Raw genomic sequence first — 7,735 nt, 5'->3', positions numbered from 1 at the left:
TTTACCTCCATCCTTCCAACAAACTGCTCTTCTCTCAAGGGTCCCTGATGACCTAATTTCCAACATCAAGGAAAATGTTTCATTGCACATTTTTAAATAAACTGCTGCATTTTCCTGTTAGCTACTAGATCCTTTTGAAATTCTCTTCTCTCTTACCATCTGTGAAAATCATTTCTTTTGATGATATACTGAACTATCTGATTAGTCTTGGTCTCCTCTGTGAGCCCTTTTGCCTCTGTTAAAAGATGGTTAATCTCCAAAGTTCTATGTAAGTTCTCCTCTCTTATAATTATATTCCTTCTCACTGGAAGGTTAGATGAATGCCTCTGACTGTATCTACATCAGAGGATATATCTTTCGATCTCTGGAGTCGCGTGTGCAAATGCTTCTGTACATATCTAATTGCTTACATCACAGATCTTTCACAACCATCATATCCAAAACTGCACACATTATCTTTTACCTCCACCCATTATTGCATACTTTCATTAATGGTCTCACTAGCTACCTAACTGGTCAAACCAGAAATCCTGTGGTCCTATTGCTCCTTTAGTGCTATTGAAGCAATTCTATCTAGAATGAGAAAACTATGTATTTTGAAGCCAAAACAATCTGGCTTAAATACAGCTCTTGGACTAGTTAACTGGTATTCTTTGGCATGTAAAAAACATTATTTGATCTTCAAGTTCCTCTTCTATAAAAATGGGGCAGCAGCCAGGTGCGGTGGCTCATGCCTGTAATCCCAGCAGTTTGGGAGGCTGAGGCGGGTGGATTACTTGAGGTCAGGAGTTCAAAACCAGCCTGGCCAGCATGGTGAAACCCCATCTCTACTAAAAATAGAAAATTAGCCGGGCATGGTCACACTATGATGTAGTCCCAGCTATGCAGGAGGCTGAGTCAGGCGAATCGCTTGAACCCAGGAGGCAGAGGTTGCAGTGAGTCGAGATTGTGCCATTGCACTTCCGCCTCGGCAACAAGAGTGAAACTCCGTCTCAAAAAAAAAAAAAAAAAAAAAAGTGGGGCAGCAATACTAAATTCACAGATTTGTGGGGGGAGATTGAATGTTAATCTGCCACCACATGAATGCTCCCCTCCCTCAGTTGCAGAAGAAACTGCGCCTCTGCTCTGGCTTGGGCTCCTTCCTGTGCCAAATATTCAGGCTCTAACTCCATCCATTTTGTCTATATAATATATAAAAGCACTTAACATGAAACCCATAGTAGATTTTCAAAAAATACTCATTTGCCCTGCCTGTCTTCATTGACCACACATCCAATTCATCACTTTCTCTGTCTTCTTTCTGTATGGTTTTCAACCCTATTTTTTCTTTTCCATTCCTATTGCCACTACCTTAGAGCCGCCCTTCATTTTTGCTTACTTGAATCAGCAACAACTTCAACTAGTCTCCCAACTTCCAATGTAAACATCCCCCAAATCAGCCTGTACCTTTAGAATGTGTTTTTTGAAAATTTTGAAATCCTACTTATATCTCCTTTCTTTCTTTCCTTCTATACCAAAATTCCTTGAATGAGTTGTGTCTGTGCCCACTTTGCCCACTCCCATATGCTCTTAAATCTTCTAATCGATTTTTCACAAAATATGCTTCTATTAAATTCACCATCATACTTTACACTGCACTATCTAGCCTGTATTCTCGATCCATTTTATTTTCACTGACCTGTCAACATTATTGAACCCATTAGCTGACTTTCTCCCCCTTGAAATATTATTTTTTTCTCTTAACATTTAAAATATAACATTATCTGGGTTTTTCTCTCTCTCTGGACTCTTTCTCAGTCTCCTTGATGTTTTATCTTCATTACCTGATCTCTAAATATGGAAACCTTCTAGGACTTTGTCCTTCATGATATTCTCCCCATGTCAACATTCAGTCTTTACAGGATTTCATCTAATCTCATAGTATAGTATAATATCCCACCTATATGCTGAGGATCCCTGCATTAATACATTCATGCTGATCCTCTCTCCAAAATTCAGACTCATATAACCAAATGCCTTACTTACATCTCTACTTGGATGCCCAATACCAATAGTCACCTCAAGTTTAAGTAGCTAAGGCTGAACTACTAATAACTCTCCACCACCACCACCAACACAAAACTGTTGTCCACAGTCTTCCTATCTCAATAAATGGCAACTCTAGGAAGGTGTATTAGCAGAAAGTGGAGGTTGCAATGTAAATGTAGTTAAAAATTAACCTGTGTTAACTAATTATAACCCTAGCTAAAACCAGTGATCTGCCAGGTGCAGTGGCTCACACCTGTAATCCCAGCACTTTGGGAGGCCAAGGTGGGAGGATCAACTGAGCCCAGGAGTTTGAGACCAGCCTGGGCAACAGGGCAAAATCCTGTCGTTTCACCGTTAAAGATTTTTTACATCTATGGATTAGATTAGTAGTATTTAATTTTCCTTATTAGCTTGAATTCAATGAATCCCTGTCTTAATTTTGGTTCTTTAGGTGGAGGGAAGCCTATATATTAATATGCTAATTAATTGGAAGTATAATCCTAGGGCACCAAAAGTGAGAGAAAAAGAAAGCAAGGCAAAGAAGATTGAAAAAAAAATGCAAGGGGATATATTATATATCACTATCTGACAAGCCTTAAAATGACGTGTCTGGAAAACTTGTGTAATGAAACAGTCCATTGGCAGGAAAAATAGGAAATTTATCTGCTGTCTCTTTTGTGTCTCTTACCAACTATTGGTCAAAATTTGCCCTGGCCTGCACCTCTTTGTTGTGTCCTGGTCCATATGGCAGCCTCTGGTGAAGTGAGATCCCAAATTCTGCAGTGGTAGCTGCAGTGGGGACAGCAATACAGAGTCTGAAAGCTAGGCAAGTCCAGGAAGCTCTGAGGAGACATGTGGACAGTGTTTGACAAACCCCCATATAACTCCATCAGCAGATTTAATAGTTAATGCCTCCTAAACACCAGTGGAATTTATTTCTCCTCTCAGCAAGAACTCACATCTATGCTTCAGTAGTTTCAAGGAATTTCTTAATTAGAAGAAAATAGTAATTCAGAAGTACTATCTGGCCAGGCACGGTGACTCACACCCATAACCCCAGCAGTTTGGGAGGCCCAGGCAGGAGGCTTGTTTGAGGCCAGGAGTTCGAGATCAGTCTGGACGACATAGGGAGACCACATCTGTACAAAAAATTGTTTAAAAAGTATCTGGGCATGGTGGTGCACACCTGTAGCCCCAGTGTACTCTAGAGTACACTGTGTACTCTAGATGAGGTGGAAGGGTCACTTGAGCCCAGGAGGTCAAGACTGCAGTGAGCCGTGATAACGCCACTACACTCCAGCACAGCTGACGGACTGAGACCCTATCTCAAAAAAAAAAAGAAAAAGAAAAAGAAAAGAAAAGAAAATCAATACTATCTGATAGCTGTTATTTTTAAAATGAATATCAACTTACATGTTGCTTACAATTGTGGAATAGCTTGAAAATGCCTAGGCATTTGGGACTATTAGTTCATTGTTTTATGAATATTCACAGTTAGAGTTTCTCACTCATTTCCTAAATTATTTCTCAAATTAGAAATAACCTGCTATAACATTTTATTCTAACCTTACTTTTCAATCTCTTTGATGTTTAGAATGTTGATGACTAAGGCGAATTTCATGACTTTTTAATATCTAATCATAAAATAATATTTTTCCTCATAAAGTTTCTGTTACTCCTGTAGCAAGGATTTTTTACCATTTCCTTTTTTACTATTTTTGGACCCAGCTGACTAGAATAATATTTGTATGTGAATTAGCTGTGAAGTCTACACAGATTTACAAATAAAATATCATTGTGAGAAAACTTGGCTGGGCGCGGTGGCTCATGCCTATAATCCCAGCACTTTGGGAGGCGGAGATGGGCGGATCATGAAGTCAGGAGATCAAGACCATCCTGGCTAACACGGTGAAACCCTGTCTCTACTAAAAATACAATAAATTAGCCAGGCATGGTGGCAGGTGCCTGTAGTCCCAGCTACTCAGGAGGCTGAGGCAGGAGAATGGCGTGAACCTGGGGGGCGGAGCTTGCAGTAAGCTGAGATCACACCACTGCACTCCAGCCTGGGTGACAGAGCGAGACTCCGTCGCAAAAAAAAAAAAAAAAGAAAACTTATTTTGGCACTAAATTTTATGGCAGGCTACTACTGAATGGTAATGTTACTTGTTTTAAAGCTACCTCAAGAATAAATGAGTCTGCCTAAGATATTTAAAACCCCAACTTTGGACACAATCTGGTATTAACTAAATGAGTAATTCTAAATTCTGGAATAGATGATCAATATTAAAAAGTGTACATTTATTTTACATACAAATAATTGAGTTCTTTTAAGAAAAGTACAAAAATAAATATTAATATCTATTTAAATTATACTGACAGGAAAAATTTTGATATTTTTAAGTGATTGTAATATTAGTTCAATAAATATCATCCATTAGGCCCAAAGGTTTGAAATAGTGCTTATAATATGAAGAACTTTCTTTAGAAAGTTCTCAATTTTCACCTCCATTTAGCATGTTCTGTAATATTCTCTTTCTTGATATGAAGGCTGGTTACAGAACTCCTCCTTGTTTTACACAGTAAATGTGGAACTAGGTGTGAATATAAATTTGTTTACATTAATAATTGCCATTCAATAGCCTTCTGAGTTCATTTCCATCAGATTTATTTAAAATCATTTTTGGAGTACAGTAATAGTGAGAGCTGAGTTTCACATATAATGTTCATGAGGGAACAAAATGTTCTCAAACACAAATTTTGAAAGCAGTCTTACAGTGTCTTGTATTGGCTAGATCATGCGGAAAAATCTTTATGAGGGTATCACTTTGATAGGAAAATATATTCAATTATTACTAATAACTTCTTCATATATAAAAGACAGTATTTTATTTGCTTTTCCTAAACCAAACTGGTGCATGCCATACTTGGTCACAGTAAATAAAAGATAATATCAACATCTTTCTTCCAGTGAGCAGAATTCAGGAAAGTTCTCAACATGAATACATTGTGGTCAGGTTTATAGACAGGTTTATTAGGCAGTAGGTTTAAAGAATATTCATACACTAATAATACCAAGTGGTGATAAGCAGTGATAAAATAGCTTACACTACCCAGTTCTGTTATAGAAACAAAAAAGGCAAATTTTATTGCTTCCAAAAGTGAATCTCTTTTTTTTGAAATGGAGTTTTGCTCCTTTTGCCCCGGCTGGAGTGCAATGGTGCGATCTTGGCTCACTGCAACCTCCACCTCCCAGGTTCAAGAGATTCTCCTACCTTAGCCTCCCAAGTAGCTGGGAGCTGCCACCATGCCTGGCTAATTTTTTGTATTTTTAGTGGAGATGGGGTTTCGCCATGTTAGTCAGCTGGTCTCGAACTCTAGACCTCAGGTGATCCACCCGCCTCAGCCTCCTAAGCTGCTGGGGTTACAGGTGTGAGCCACCTTACCCGGCCAAGTGAATCTCTTTTTATAAACCATTGTTTTAAGGTAGTCTCTTGTTTGAGATTTCAAAGTAATTCATCTATTTTAGTGGCAGTAACTCATTAGCCCTATCTACATATGAAGATTTCTGGTAGAATAACATCAAAATAGTAAGAATAGTGCTGTTGACATTAGGCTAAGTACACAAATAAAAAATAAAAGATTAATTTAATATTGCAAAAATTTGAATCTATAAAGCAAGAGATCCTAGTGAATCTAACTAGCAATTGAACCAGCTGTAGGCAATTAATGCCAGAGTCAAACTAAAGAGTAAAGACAAATTACGAACAGTTGAGAGAAGGACTTTTATAGACCACTAGGTGCCACTGTTTTGTAAAAAACTTATTAAATGAGATAATGGAACTCTAACTTATATTCCTTTTTTAAAAAATCACATCTTGAATTGGGATGTTGCTATATCATAGTTCTAAAGTGAGTAAATTTCTTTTTTTTTTTTTTTTTTTTTTTGAGACGGAGTCTTGCTCTGTCACCCAGGCTGGAGTGCAGTGGCCCAATCTCGGCTCACTGCAAGCTCCGCCTCCCGGGTTCACGCCATTCTGCCTCAGCCGCTCCGAGTAGCTGGGACTACAGGCGCCCGCCACCACACCTGGCTAATTTTTTTTTTTTTTTTTTTTGTATTTTTAGTAGAGACGGGGTTTCACGGTAGTCTCGATCTCCTGATCTCGTGATCCGCCTGCCTCGGCCTCCCAAAGTGCTGGGATTACAAGCGTGAGCCACCGCGCCCGGCCTAAAGTGAGTAAATTTCTTTGTCTCTGGGATTAAACTCACAGCAAAATGAAAGTAATACAGTATTTGAAATAAGTTATAAAGCCCAAAATTTATCATTATCAATGTAAATTTTTGGCTGTTAAACCTGAGCCATCATTGATCTGGAAACAGTGATTTTGAACTGAAAGCTTAAGTGGTTTGACTGTATGTAATAAGAGGGCCGCATAAGCATATTTAAACTGTGGCATATTACTTTGGCCCAAAATACTTTCTTAGAAAAAGACACATGATTGCTTGCAGAAATTTAGGAATGGCACCACCCATAAGGTAGCGTGAGAAAATTTCTTGAAGGCAGCTCTCTTTAATCCATCAACTGGCATTGATCTCAAATTAGATATAAACGAGTCCACATTAAAACTACAGAGGAGGAGATCATCTTCAGAAGTAACCAACCTATTGATATTAAAATACAGAAGACCCTTTTCTTTCAAATATGCTGCATTTTAAAGGATGATTCTACTTATTTTCCAAAATGAACCTAAGCAAAATCATTAATACAATCCTTTAGTGTCAGGCAAAGATACAACATTTTTTTCAGCACTTAGGGAAGTTTGGTGGAAAGCTGTAATAGATGAGTATTTATTCTTTTATTTTTCTTTCTCTCTTTTATTTTCTTTTTTGGCCAGTAAACAGAATTTATTAGTAAGCATAAGTCAGATCTGCATGGCCCAAGGAGACAGTGCTGCCAAAAGCCTTCATGAGTGCAGAACCTGCCACTTGTCCAAGGGGGTGTGATTGGGAATTTACTTGACCCCACAACCATCAGGGATGAGGTGCTTCTCAGCCACTTTGTCTTCAAATTTGTCAGCATTAAACTTGGTGAAGCCCCACTTCTTGGAGATATGGATCTTCTGCCATCCAGGGAACTTGAACTCAGCCCTGCGTAAGGCTTCAATCACATGGTCCTTGTTGTGAAGCTTGGTGTGGATAAACATGATGACTTGACCAATGCGGACCCTGGCCACAGTACCCTGGGGTTTTCCAAAGGCCCCTCACATACCTGTCTGGAGCCTTTCAGCCCCAGCACAGGACTACATCTTGTTGATGCAGATGACATGGACGGGATGGAGCTACACTCGGATGTGAAAGCCATCTCTGCCCCAACTTTTCACCATGTACTTATTGGCACAAATACGGCAGCCTCCAGGGCTTCAGAAGACAGCAGCTCATATTCATCACACACCATGTGGCCACAGAGTGGGAACTCATCCACTTTTGCCGCCTTTTGACCCAAAGATACAGATCTCAGCAGAAACGAGACTTTGGTTATGGCTATTTTTTACAATACCAATAACAAGGAGCAGGATGGTGGCCCCTGGTGACACAGGAACTTCGCCAGTTCATGGAAGAGAAAGTGCACTCCTATACTTTTCAACTAACGCTAATATCTAAATATTTATAAAGTATTCCTTTGAATAGACTAATGGCTTTCCAAATCTAA

At 39.0% G+C, this 7,735-nt stretch overlaps 1 pseudogene; it reads right to left on the bottom strand.

The window, feature by feature from the left end:
- Nucleotides 1-6,989: 6,989 nt before the first annotated feature.
- On the bottom strand, nt 6,990-7,522 carry LOC100602090 (annotated as a pseudogene).
- Between the last annotated feature and the right edge of the window lie 213 nt (nt 7,523-7,735).

The sequence above is a fragment of the Nomascus leucogenys genome, chromosome 13 (assembly GCF_006542625.1).
Source record: "Nomascus leucogenys isolate Asia chromosome 13, Asia_NLE_v1, whole genome shotgun sequence".
NCBI lineage: Eukaryota > Metazoa > Chordata > Mammalia > Primates > Hylobatidae > Nomascus > Nomascus leucogenys.
The sequence above is the reverse complement of the archived record's forward strand: the minus strand, read 5'-3'. Positions and strand labels throughout refer to the sequence as shown.